At 47.7% G+C, this 14,101-nt stretch overlaps 1 protein-coding gene and 1 long non-coding RNA gene across 7 annotated transcripts in view; one reads left to right on the plus strand and one right to left on the minus strand.

The window, feature by feature from the left end:
- The window catches only part of LOC118967307 (uncharacterized), a 50,427-nt gene extending 39,335 nt beyond the window's left edge, over nucleotides 1–11,092 (minus strand). Inside the window, exons 1-2 of the long non-coding RNA XR_012125487.1 lie at nucleotides 10,936–11,092; nucleotides 10,400–10,554 (exon numbers count right to left, since the gene is read on the minus strand). This is a non-coding gene — a long non-coding RNA (uncharacterized lncRNA). The remainder of the gene's footprint in view (nucleotides 1–10,399; nucleotides 10,555–10,935) is intronic.
- The window catches only part of CPNE4 (copine 4), a 451,414-nt gene that overhangs the window by 382,540 nt on the left and 54,773 nt on the right, over nucleotides 1–14,101 (plus strand). The gene's annotated exons all lie outside the window — the stretch shown is intronic.

A 14,101-nucleotide genomic window follows, 5' to 3' on the forward strand; every position in this document is an offset into this window, starting at 1 on the left:
AAATTAATGCACTTTTATTTCAGATTTTTATGACAGCTGAAACGAAGCATCTTTGAAGCAGCTGCCTTCTGCAAACACTGTAAAAGGCTCTCTTCATCCCAGCCATCTAATGACATGTGATTCTCCATGTCTTAGGAAATGGTATAAATATGAGGGAGAGGAAATGTATGTCTATCTAAGTGGTTCTCAAGGTATGGTCACAGAGCTAGCATCCTGATCTAAGGCTTCTATGAGCTTCAGAAGACCCCAGAAGGACTCCCTTTCCCATGAGAACAGGGCTGTATCACCATAGCTTCACTAGGAACATGAAGCTGTATTGCGCCTCTCGTCAAACCCAAGAGGAAGCCCAGACCCAGGGTGAATGCCCTCTACATACACCATCTCTGTCTTCTGTCCTTCCCTTCTTCCTATTTCCTCTCTGTCAACCCAGACTCCTATTTCCTTCCAGATTCACTTCAAACATGACTTTCTCCAGGAAACTTTCCATGCTCCCTCTCAGCTGGATCCTTCAAGTATTTATTGAACATTTGCTTTTTCCTGGCACAAATTACAAAGACAAATATGGCCCCATCCTTGTTCTCATGCCCAATGAGGACACACAACAGATCACTCCTCTCCTTTGCTTCCACCCAAGTCTGTCCCCACAGCTCCTGGTAAGTTGTCACACTGTGTCACGTTGGTTTTAGGTCACTGTCAGCATGTGTGTATTGTCCCTCCTAGATGGTGAGCTTCTGGGGGGAGTGGTCATATTTTCAAACTCACTCTGTATATGGCATGTTTCCTGGCAACCTGCTGAGCTGCTAGGGGTGTGTTGTCTGGTTGGGTTAATGAGATAAGAACCAAAACAGTAGAGACATGTACAGAACGGACCTGTACCTTCAGAGTAAGTCTCCATGCTTTTCTTCCTCTACCCTTACCCACTGGCCTGGAGTATGAGACCAACAAAATACCATAGACACCTTCCTGGGCTGGGGGTAAGAGGGAATCCAAACCAGTGTTAGGCCAGCTGTCAGATCAAATGCCACTCCACAGAACACTTACTTAAGTTTGAAGCTGACTCTTAAGCATTGTGCCTCAGTACCTCCTTTCTTTTGGTTGGGATGATTTTTGCGCTTTGAAGACAAATTTTGTAGAATCTGATTCAGGACCAAAAGAACCAATTGGATTCCCTAATTAGTGGAATTACAAAGAACCTGGCAAATGAATGATTTGCAAATGACCAGAGAGACACTGGAGAACAAGGGTCTGTTCAGCAGTGATTATATGTCCACATCTTTCAACTGAGCTGGCTTACATGTAAGGTGGAATTTTCCAAAAGCAGCTGCCTGTAGGATGCTTTAAAATTCTCTTTTGACTCACATGTCAGAGTAATACTTAGATCTATGCAGCATGTAACTGCTTGCCAAGGACGTTGTTTGCAAGTGTGAAAAATAAGAGATTGCCAGGTCCATGTTTGCCAGTTTGTTTCCCTTTCATAGATCAAAGTTCCAGACAGCATCTTAAAAGCTAAGCTTCTGAGTAAGGACTGAAGAAGACAAGCAGTCTCTTTTACAAACTCACACCAGGGAAGTCATCATCATAGTCATATCCACAGCGTGCTGGGCTCTTGAGTCCTCATGACACTTTGGTATTTGCTGCCTGACCATGTGGTTTTAATGGCACATAGATGCAGAAGGACTTCCCCTGGAAAATATATTATTTTATGAAAAGGATACTTGGGGGAAGAGATAGGATGGCAATTACTGTGAATGAAATAATTTCTTATTACCTCATGTGCATTCTTAATAGTCTTGGCAAGGTGGCAAAAAATGAAAGCTATTCTTTTAATAAAACAGCACTCAGGATCATGAAAGTTGTTAGTAGGATAAGGAATCTGAGAGTAAGGAACAGCAGCTGAACTGCAAGACCAAGATTCCTAGGAGTATTTGCTCCTCGGCTCTAGTCTCAAGGTAACCTAGCTTCCCACTGAAGCCTGACACAACACGGACACATGGTACTCTGTGGCCCAGCTATGACAGGGCAGACCATTCAAATCAAATGTCACTAAAAGGTGCAAACAAAAAGAAAATAGATGCAGAGAGTACTATTAAACAAAAATGATCTTGTTCACAAGATATGACTTGTTCTCCAGGGCCCACAGTCCTACCTCATTGAATAAGGCAATGATACTGAGGTAGCTATTTGTCTCCTAGCACCCACCCTACCATCAGTGGGTACTAGACATATGAGCATTCTGACACATCAAACTTGAGAATGACCACAGGAGATCAGTTTCAATCTTATCTTCCAACCCTGATCAATAGACAATGACTGACTGGGACACTGGGCTGAGGAGGAATCTAAGGTTTTATCCCAGCCAGTGTAATGACTGGGGAGTGTAATGACTGATGAGTGATGTCTGCAGTGGGTGAGGGTTAGAGGATGGACAGGGGACTTGGGAAAGATGGATGATAACACCTGTGGGTATTTGCCACCCTTGTCTAGACTGTGGGCAAGATGCCAAGAAAGAGTGACAGCATCCTTCTGCCACCACTCTGAGGACCTGACTCCTTCCATGACCAGCACTTGAAGTAAGGTCTCCAGCTTCAGGGAAGACCCACCCAGCCAGTTTCTACAGGCAGCCACATGAGGGTATCACGTATCTGCCTCATTGCTCACACGGCAGAAATTCACACAGGTGGGGTCACATCACTCTGACCGCCATTTTTCTCTCTGGAAAGAATCTGAACGACTGTCTCAGTCAGTCTTCTCTGTGGCCACAAGGAGCCCAGAGCTTCTGAAGTTACAAGTAGCCATCACTGGGGGAGGCTGACCCTCCTGGGTGAATGTAAACTTTGCAAACATCCCTTCATGAGGGAAAAACTCTGATGTTATCCTATCAACACTTGATCACTGTGTGGATAGGCATTTTCACTCTTGGTTGGCTCAAAGAGGAGGACAAGTTGCCAGATGGCCTTAGGGAGGGCAAGCTGTTGCAGAAGAGTGTAAATTGCTTGCTTTAAAGGCAAATGGCAGAAGGAAAACCAAGTGAAAGCAGGACTAGTGTGAAAAGGAAAAACTCATGACTGGGGGAATCATGAAAAAACCACTCCAGGGAAGGAGGAACTGAAGGAGCCTCCCTCCCGGCCACCCTCCCCAAGGGCATGAATGGACCGAACAGTAATGTGCAGTGCTCAGCTTTAAATAAATCCTTCGGCCCTAGGCTCTGGGCCTAGCTCCAGCCCAGAGCAACAGTTTAGACAGTCAAAAGCAACACATGGCATGTCAACCTCCATATCCCACATGTAGCCCATGACAAGTGTTTATACAATATGATCACCCTGCAGCTGGCTTTGTCAGTCAGTCATGGAGCTGATTGCATGTGACTCTTGGGCACTGTTGTAAATAATAGTATGGCAAACAGTGCTAAGTTTACTGGTCCTTAGCATTCAGCTTTAAAATTAATGATACAGCCACATCAGTATTGATAAGTGGGGACCTTCTCCGTCGAGGATAATTCATGTCACTAAACATATTGGGCTACTATGCTCCATTTTGCCAAGGTATTATTCACACTGATACAGGCAATGAATCTATCAATAAAGGAGGAAGAAATATATTTTGTTCTGTGGTTTAAAAAGAATTTCGATAGATGCTGATCATGAGGAAACATGGACTTTGCATCACTGATGTAGAGCCTGTGGGAAATGTGAGCTCACCACAGAACTTGCCAAAATGGAAAAATTAGGTGAATTCAGGAAGGGTGACCTGTACCTACCCCAGCCTCTCTAGGAGGAGCCTTTGAATGTGCTACCCCGTGACCAGCACATCCTTCTCCATAGGCCTGCTTGACTCTACCCATCCATGAGATGTCACCACAAGTGGCATGTGTTCCAAGAAGTGTCCTTGGCTTTCTGGTCTGGGTTAGATGCCTGTCATAGGTTGGGTCCTTCAGAAGCCACCCTGAGACAGGGATTCATTATTCTCAGGAATAACTGCTAGGGGAGTGGGCAGGTGGGATCAAGGAAGAACGGAAGCAAAGCAAGGGCAGGACACCCAGCAAAGTCTCAAAGGGGGAATTCTGGCCGAGTCCCACCGAGAGTGTCTGGAAGCAGCAGAGCCACACCTCAGAGCCGTCTTTCTCAGGGTCAGCACCTGTCAGTCACTGGTTAGGGATCACCAGGCACTTCAAGCACCGCACAGAGAGGGAAGCCAGTCTGGCATCTTGAGGTCAGTCCTTTAACAAATGCATAAGTGCTGGGTTGGGAGAGAGGATATGAGGAGTTGGTGTGCCCCAAAATGACAAAGGGATTGATCCCACATGCCTTGGGTGGGACGCGTGGGTGGTGTGTGCCCTGCTGGCCCTGCAGTGTCCAGCCTGGAGCACCCTGTGCATGGGTGATGCGGCGGGTGTCATGCTCCACTTCAGTGGCTTGGAGTGCTTTCTCCCGGCGGACTGTGAACTCCTGGGGGCAGAAGCTGTGGCTGCCTTAGTCATCATTTTATCGCCAGTGACTAACATAGGACCTGGCCCATGGCTGGTTCTCAAAGACTGTTTTTGAGAAAAGAGAAAAAAGGGAAGGGAGGGCAGGAAGAAGCTGGCTTAATGGAAGGATTACATGAGCAGAATGTAATGTACACTCAAACAAAAACAGATCTTGGTGAAACACATGCTGAGAGGGGTTGTGCTGACCTAGTCTTGCTTTCCCTGAGCAGGAGATCGGTGGCCCCAAAAGCCAGGTGCGGCCCGCTTAGCCCAGAGGGTCCCAGTCCCAGAGGCTCTGAAGTCAGAAGGATGAGGGGGTCGGGTCCATGCTCTAGAGGGAAGACTGTAATGACTTTTCTATGCAGTCAATCCGAACAAGCACAAATGTAACAATAAGGTTTCTATGAACTCTGAGCTCCTTTCCATTAGATGTTGTTAAAAATCCTTAGCTCGTATAGGCTGGAGAACTACCTCTATTCTGATCATATCTGGATTGCTTTTAATCTTTCATTCACTTTTTAACATGTATTATTTAAATTTATTTTTTAAAAACTGACTTCTAAATGGCTTAGTAAAGTAGAAGCTTATTTCTCAGTGCAGGAAAATCTAATCAGGTGTTCAATGGGAGTCTTCAGACAGCGAATTGGAGATGGGGGCTCCGTTCACCGCGGGGCTCCACCGTCCACTAAAGGCTTAAAGCCCCTCGCTTCCAGCCTGGGCATAGGAACAGAGCGAAGAGAAAGCGCAGCCCCATTATCGCCCTCAGCCTGGGGTGAGCCCCATCATACTCCCTTGACAGACCAGTGTACCCCGTCCAGCAGCCGCCCTGCACTGTGCTGGGCAGCCGACCTGCTCTGCCACACAGTCTTCAACAAATATTTATCAAGTGCCTGAGGTACACAAAGTCCTGTGTCAGCTGCCGGGAATACGAGGGCAAACGAAACCCAGGAGCTGCCCCAGGAGCTGCCCTACAGTTGCTGAGGGAGATAGAAATTAATCAGGAAAACATACAATCCTAAATGTGCAATGAAGAAAAAGTACAGGGAGAGAAGAAAGTTTAAAATAAGCCAGATCTAGTTTGAGTACCCGAGGAAGGGATATTTAAGCTAATACCTGAAATGTTAAGAGTATTCAGAAAAAGTTGGAGAGAAAAACGCTCCGGGCAGACGGGTCAGCATGTCGGCAGCCCTAATGGAAGGAGGGATGTGAAAAGAGGGCCTGTGGCTGCGGCAAGAGCAGAGGCCTCACGGGGAAGGGAGGGAGGCTGCTGCGAAAGTGGCACCGGCCCTCAGGGCCTGTGGCCCTGCAGAGGCCGGTGAATCGCCTTTCCTGCCCCCTAGGTCCCCAGCGTGCGGTGCTGTGCCTGCAGGCCACGTGACGCCTCGCCCTCCTGCCGCCCCTCCCCCGCGCCCTCCCTCTCCAGCCGCTGCGCAGCACGCATGTTGGTGGCGCCTCGGCACCTAACTGAACGATGGGCTGGGTGTGTTAGGATAATTGCCCTGCTCGATTTCAACATTTTGAGGAAAGGGACTATTGCCTCTTCATTTTCACACCCCCAGTGCCTTGCCAGTATTTGGTACCAGAGTAGACCCTCAAAAAACAATGTCTATAGAATGAGTGAAATAAAATAGTGTCTAATGTCAAGAGAAGTTGTACCTATATACAAATACACATGGAAGTTTCTTGGTCAAATAAGCTGGGGAATATTGTTTATCATGCCCTAATCCTGAAAATTATTTGCAGTGCCTGTTAGCAGGACCTGGAGTGGGACAAGGCGACAGGAGTACTGGGTGCAAGACTGAAGGAAGTAGACACAGACCCACGCCAGGGCCAGACTTGCCCTGCAGAGCCTGCAGATGCACCCCCTCAAAGGTTGTGCCCCTGGTGGCAGGTGTGCCCAACCCTAGTAATGTGCCCTGCACATTGGCATTTCAAAGTCTGGAGACCCCTGCAGCGGAGAGAACCCAGGGTTACCAGACTTATTTGAGGATCTGGTTCTTTAATATTTTTCATTAATACCTGTTAACCTCCCATCACTGCTGCTCTGTGAAATGAAGTTTTAAAGTGCTTTGCTACTATACGAATTAGTAAATTTTGCTTTCTACTCTTCCAAATGATAACTTTGATGTGGAAGATAGAGTTTAGATGGGAATTTGGGTCCATGTAAAAAAACACCATTGAAAATACATTAACTATTAGGATAGTCAGAAGAAATTTCTAATTAGTTTCCACTACTTTTTCTGGCCTCCCAAAGTAGTTCTTGATGAGGCTGTTACGAGGAGGGCCATGCCCATCAGGGAACGATGGGTTTCCACGTCCAGGTAAAGAAGTTCTGTTTTGTCTCCCCAGAGACAAAGTTATTGGTCTGTCCACGGATAGAAATGGAATGAGAAAAAAAGGTCAGTTGCTGGGGTAATAAGCCTGATAACATAGGTCAGTGAGCGTACTTAACACAGTCAAAATCTCAGCTCTCTGCTAATCCGTGTTGCAAATGTCTATCTGACTTCAACTGGATGAAAAGAATAGGATGTCTTCCTGGCTGACTTATAGAACCAAGTCCTCCTACCTCTCAGAAAAGTATTTTCCTCAACAAGTTTGTCTATAATAATTATTGTTTAGAAGAGAACAAGCAGTTCTCTTTGACAAATAGTTTCACAGTAGCAATTTTAGGCTAACAGCTTAGTACAAATTTCTGATTTTTTTCATTTCATCCAGGAATTTCCAAACTATTTTTCTCACACTAGATAAGTAAGCATCATAGCTCAATAAGGCGTGGATTGACTGTGAATGGCTAAATCTATGCAGAAAGGCTAAGTGTCAGAGAGACTTCATCACAAACAACTAAATGAAACTTCAAATTAAGTATTGGGTGATCCCAAGCACGTCTGCAGCAAGTCTACATGAGGCTCAGTCAGAAACCAGCTCCTGGGTGAGGACCTGGGGTCTATACCTGGGTTGGACATGGTGGTCGCCCGAACATGCCCTAGGGGAGAGAGTCCCGAGGAGGATCAAGGCCCTGGGCGCTCCTGAACACCCAGGGCTGTGTTCAGGGAGAAGCAGACACCCACACAAGCCAGGGGAGCAGAAGAGGGGCCAGGACGTTTGTCGTGAGTCTGACTGGCACGGCAGAGTGTGCTTCATACTGCCGTGTGGGGATATGGTTAGGCCAGTCTGAATACCCAAAACTGGTTTGGATATGGCAGGAGGAAAACTGTTTTCCATAGATCATTTCATGTGATTGGTTGGGAGTGGCTCATCTCTTCATGCTTTTAGGATCTGTTTTGTTCCCTATTTTAGAACTTCTAAATCTTGAACACCTATGATGGCTGCATAGCCAATAATTAAACTAGCGAAGCAAGTAAATGAACTTACGTTGGGAACGCACAGTAATGAAGCTGCCTGGCTGTGCCAGAGCCTCCTCCTGGCTGCCAGTGAGCCCCACACTGCCAGCCTACAGTCTCAGATCCATGAAACCGCACAAATGGAGCCGTCTGCTCTTTCTCAGTCTTCAAGCATCTTTTTCTCCTCAGGGACCCAATGGGAGGTTGTCTCCAGGCATCAAATTATAGCAATCAATAAACCACGAGCGACATGGGTCACTTAGAAACAGAGACACAGGCGTTTTGCTAGAAGAAGCAACTGATGACCTGTCAGAGGTCCAGAGAACCATGGTATTTCTTAGAGGCCAAGAATATGGGATTCAGCATGGCCAAATATTAGACCACCCCTGGGCCCTCAACCCTGTTCCCCCTGTGACTCCCATCTAGGTGAATGGCCCTCTGAAACACCCATCCCAGAAGCTTGGGGTTGACCCTCCACTTCTCCCTCAAACCCAGGAGTCACCTGGAGGGTTAGACCTGGAGCTGCCGCCTCTCACACCTTTGCACTCTTCCAGGAACCATGCTTCCTGCAGGCCCTCCTTGGGCTTCTCTTTATTCATTCTGCACTTGGCAGCCAGGCTTTTCCCTCTGCATTATTATTCTGATTCTGTCATTCCCTTCTTTAAAATACTTTCTATCTCTGAATCTCAGGGCGGATCCAAACAAGGAATTCTATAGAATGCTTTGGCATTTGACAAACTCTCGTTTGGACTGACTTCATAAAAATAGTGAAACAGCATCCTTTCTCAACTTTCATGTAATCATTGCCCAAAAAACATAACAGGCACTCAGTAAGCATTCATTCACTGAAGAATAAGTAGGTAATATTGAAAAGCAGGGACTCTTTCCCAAGCGACCCAAGATTCAAATCCCCCCTTTACCACCTGCTCACTGAATGACCTCAGAAAGGCGCCTTACGTCCCTGGGCTCCCATCCCTTCAGAGTTATTATCGGTGTGCCTGGTAGGAATGTGGTGGGGATTAAATGAGATGTATTTGGAGGACTTGGCCAACAAGTGCCTGACAGACAGAAATGACTCAAATGCTGACTGTGTTAAAAGCAAATAGGACAAGAAGTACACATTCATTAGGCGTCACCAATAGAGAGTACTTTACAAGGGAAACTGTGGGGTCGTGACCCTGACCTCCAGGACTGAGGCCTCACTGCATCCATCAGCACCATTCAGTGAGGAAAGGGAGCTCAGAGCTCATTTCACTAGAATTCACTTTTCCAGTAGGGCTAGGGAATCTAACTTGGGATACCCTCATGTCAAATGAGGATTTTGAATTTTTAAAAGTTTAGTTTGATGTTTCTAGGGGGAAATATGAATACCTTTTGGAAATCAAATGGGAAGGTTTTAGAATTCGCCCTCTGACCTTTGGCGAGCCGTCACTGTCTAGAACGGCTGCAGTGACAGGAGGACCGGGATCCAGAGTGTGCAGTTCCACTAATAGGACACGGGACCCATGGCTCTTCCCAGAGTGGATCTGCTGGGTGGGAATGACACTAGTGAAGGAATGGGAAATCATTTAATTTCTCAGTTATTTTTAAGAGTGGGACAGGAACTTGAGGAGCATTGAGTCTAAGCCTGTATTTTGCCAGATGGTAGCCATAAACCCCTGAGAGTTGAAGCGTCCCGCCTGGAGAGGGAATGGCCATTCTGAGGCTGGGAGCCCTTGTCTCCCAGCTCTGCCCCGGGCTCCTCCAGCTGGGAGCCATGAAGAGCATTTGTTTCTGTGACTCAGTGAGAAGTAAATCTTTACTCAGAAGTTTTTCTTCATGTTGAGACCCACCTGGCCACCCAGTGCCTCTCTCCTCAGTCTCTCCTCAATGCCAGATGTGGGCAGACCTCGCTTTCTTCTCTCAGCACGCACTGCAGATGCTGCCTGTCAGACTCTGCTGTCCTAGAATGGCCTATGACTCTGATGTGGTTCAGTCATGAGGTTATAGTTTACATACCTAATCTAGGTTCTAAATGAAATAGGGATTTCAACACCAGTTCTAAATGATCTGCCTGAACATCTGGAGGGAGCCATTATTTAGCATTTGTGGAAACTGCCCCAAGATTCTTGCATAAAGGATGCCTCTGCTTTTATTCGCTCGTCTATTCGCTTATGCATTCATCCGGCCAACACTGACTGATCCCTATCACACACACACCTTAATTTTATGCTTTTCCCACACACAAGCGTTACCTGTTTTCACCACTGGGCTCTAAATTCCATGTGAGTAGAGATTAATTCATCCATCGTTACCACCTGTTTCTCTTTGTACAGCACCTAGTTCATGTTCTGACAGTCTAGGTACTCAGTAAAGGCCTGGCAGTAGTTGAAAGAACATAACAAAATTCACACTCATTTTTCACCTCCTGCTGTAGAATATATCAGAGCCATCTAAAATGGGTCGCAGGAAATGTGCAAAGTGGTGAAGGTACAGGAAAGGGACAGAGAGACAGCAAGAGAGGTAGGGGGTGGGTCAGGAGAGGCCCTTATAATCTCAGACCCCCTCAAGGATATCAGTGCTTCATCAGGGTGAAAAATCGAGTGAATCATACCTGACAGCCTGCTGTACTGTCCTATATGACTGAATGTCTGTGCATCGAGCAGGGATTGTGTTCGCATTTGCAGCTCCCATGAGATTTCCTGAGTCCAGCACCCACCAGTCTCCTGGTGGAACAGCAGCTTCTCAGGCAGATCTTGCCCCTGTAAACTTAGCAGAAAAGAGTGGTGCCAGGTGAACCGATGCAGAGCGACTCTGGTGGTGAAGACAGCATTTACTGAAAGCCTGTGGCGTGAGTCACTGTGGAAGCCTGCCTCTTCACTCTGCCCACACACCAGGGGAGTTCAGTCTTCTTACAAAGCAGCGAAGTGTGACATTAGAAGGGTTTGGACAAGTATTTGGGAGCCTCTGAAGTTTATCTGAACTAACCAAGCCTCCCAAAGCCATAAATCTCCAGAGAAAGCTTCCGAGAGTGACACGCTTCACTGTGGCATGACCCTGGGCTTGCAGCAGCCCAGCAGAGGCGAGCCTAGGCAACCGGCAAGGCAGAGCTGACACACTGACTGCCCTTCCCTCCGGGGCATCTCTCACCTGACACTCACGAGCCTGACACTGTAGGATTTTGTCTGCCTGCTTCGGGCAGTGCTGCAGTGAATGATCCTTGAGAAGCCAGGGCAGTCATAGAATGTTGCTTTCTGTCTGTGGGCAGGTTTCTAACTGAAGGTCATTATCGCCCCCACTGTCACAGACCATGGACTCCTGGACTTTCTGTCCAGTGTTGCTCAGTGTGCCCAGAAAGCACATGTATCTAAACTGGTGAGCTGCTTGCTTTGGATCCAGATTCTTGGGACACTCCCCAGATAAGGGAATCAGAAATTCAGAAGGTAGGGCCCAGGGATCTGAACTTTAACAAGCTCCCCTTAGGCATACTAAATCCCTAGGCATAAAAAAAAATGTATCACCATTCCTCCAGTGCAAGCTGTCATTTTGCAGAAGAGGCCCGAGGGCCAAAGAGCTACCATAACCTGCCCAACGTCCCACAGCTGGTCGACATCAAAGGCTGCCCCAGACCCACGTCTGTGCCCTCCTAGACTGTCCCTGTTTCACCACATCCCCACCATACCTTGGGACAATCATCACGGCACAGCACAGGGTCCTGTGGAGCAGTGAGGTGCCTGCACTGTCTCTGGGCAGTGTGATGTGAGTGCAGAGGAGACAATCCACTGCACAGATCACTCTCCAGTTTCCTGCAGGCTCATGGGTGAATAGGGGGAGCAAGTAAAGGTCTCTGCGTCCTCCGGTTGACCCTCAGGCTCTCCTGCTGTGTCTGCCTGCCTCTACCGTATGCTCAGAGAATGATCCAGTGTTAGTTATTTGTCCTTCACTGTAAATAAGGTAAAACTCTCTTACTCTTGTGGATGCCATTCACCAGGTGCTACCTTTTCATTTGCTCTTGGAAGCCTGCCCTTGCTGCCTGCAGGGAACACCCCCAGACAACCCTGGGGGTAACCTTCCAGTCCTGCCGCTTCCACTCCATATCGCTCTTACCTATTTGCCTGTCCATCTCCTGCACTGAGAGTCAGCAGCTCCATGGCAGGAGCTGAGTCCTTCATTTCTTTGCCCCCATTGCCAGCACAACTCATAGCAACTCATAGCCCATGGCAGATGATAAATAAATGGTATGTATGTGTCAAATAAATCCTTGCAACAACCTGGAGAATAGAGAGGAATTACCATTCCCACCTTAGAGATAAACAAACTGGGTAAAGAACAGTAAATGGATTTGAGGATAACTATAAAGCTATCCAGTGAAAGGTTAGAGATTTGAAAGATTTGGAATGACTTCAAGAGCACCGCTGTTCTCCCCTGATCAAACTGCCAGCAAGCCTCCCTGACCCCACCAAGGTTAAGGTGCTCCCTCTCCAGGAGGTACCTACCTCTTTACTGGCTCTCTGGTTTTGGAAAAGGAGGATTAGCCTGCATTAGTGGAAATGTAGTAAGACAAATGCAAGATGTAAATTGAGAGTAGATGTAGAAGAAAAAGCAGTGAAGTCAACAGCAGTGGGATCTCATGCTTTGGGATGCTCCCCCAACTAAGCACCTGGTCTGAATTTCAGGATTAGGGACAACCCCATCATTCTGGACATATGGTGCTGATAAGGTAGGTGCTGTAAGCCCTGGATGAGCACAGAGACCTCCCCGCTGTGTGTGAACCTCATGTCCCAGATGCTTCATGTTTCCTCTTGAGCTGGGGTCAGCCAGTGAGGACAAGCCAAGCAGGGAAATGGGTGGCAGGTGACTGTGCAGACCCATTTACAGGGTCTGCACCTGGAATTCAAGCATGCTAGCATACTTATTATCTAGCATAGATTTAAAATAAAGACTGGTGGTAAAACCTACATTTTACTTGGTCTTGCTTCATCAGCTAACACAGGACCCCTGATGTTTAGGACCCCTCCCTTTTAAATGTGTCCTTCAATTACATCTTTGAAAATTGCAAGCAGATTCTTGCACATGCTCACCCACAGGGCGTGCACAGGCCACGACCCCACCCTCCTGTCCTGCATCACCTCCTGTTTCTGCTGCCCTGCATCCTGCTGAGGGCCCATTTCCACTTCCACCAAATCAGAAGTTTGAAGGAAACATTAACCCTAAGCTAAGGGAGTCACCTTCCATGGATCCCAAAGATTCAGCACCATTTTCTCTCCCTGCTGCCCCTGCCATGGTGCATGGATGCCAGAGTGTGTGACTGCCCACACCAGAGCATGTGTCCTCTGAGGATGCCAGGCCTCCCTGCTTCTGGGATCCATCCCTGCACCGCCAGCCCCTAGGCTGTACCTGTCCCACACGGAGATGCACTTGGGGCCCCAGGAAGCTTGCCTCTGCCCCTGGGCTCTCAGTGCCTCAAGGCCACTCCCCCCACTCTCTTGACTAATGTAAGACCTTGCTATTTTTGTGAACACTGGTCTTTCAAGCTGCCTTTTTACTTACAACCCCTCCCCAGTACTCAAACCTGAACCCATGGGGAAAAAGCCCGCGGAAAGCCTGAGTGACTCGCGAGCCTGCTAGGCCTTGCCCACTCCTCTGGAGTCCAGTTCCTCGCTCCTGGATTCGTCTCACCAGCCTCCTCTCTCCTCACCTCACATCAAGTCCCTCACGGATGCCTAGGCCCTCGGACAGACTCCTACTGGTCTTGTCTTGTCCACCAGTCCAGTGAAGGTGACTCCCAGAGATGCCTGCTGCTGAGGCCCAGCCCCACCGCCCTGGTCCGGAGCTGCATCTGCAGAGTGTCTGCTTGGGAGACTTCCCTGCACCCGCAGCCTGCATGCACCCATTGCACTGACCCTGGCGGCAGTCTCTGCTCTGCCATGAAGATGTCTATCTTCATACCATGTGCCGAACTCAGAACTCCAAATCAGAGTCTTCCTGTGACAGATGAGAGGCTATTTTAAGTTCCAGCCTAGCAGCTGGGTTGATGGCAGAAGATTAGTGCTAGGTCTACAGTGAGCAATAATAGTAAGTTATGAAAATAATCAAAGAGGCTTATCCCCTCTTCTCCTGGATATACCCAGCCAGGGTCTACCTGTGCTCACCTCACAACCACCAAATAAGCAAATGTCTCTTTGGTATTCTTTTTGTAGATGTTTCTAGTCCTGTGTAAACCACTAACCCAATTTTGTGTTAAGGGTTGTCACTGAATTTTTATAAAAAGAGAAGTCATTACAAATACTAAATTACAGATGAAATTCTCACAATC

This window comes from Manis javanica, chromosome 15 (assembly GCF_040802235.1).
Source record: "Manis javanica isolate MJ-LG chromosome 15, MJ_LKY, whole genome shotgun sequence".
NCBI classification, from domain to species: domain Eukaryota; kingdom Metazoa; phylum Chordata; class Mammalia; order Pholidota; family Manidae; genus Manis; species Manis javanica.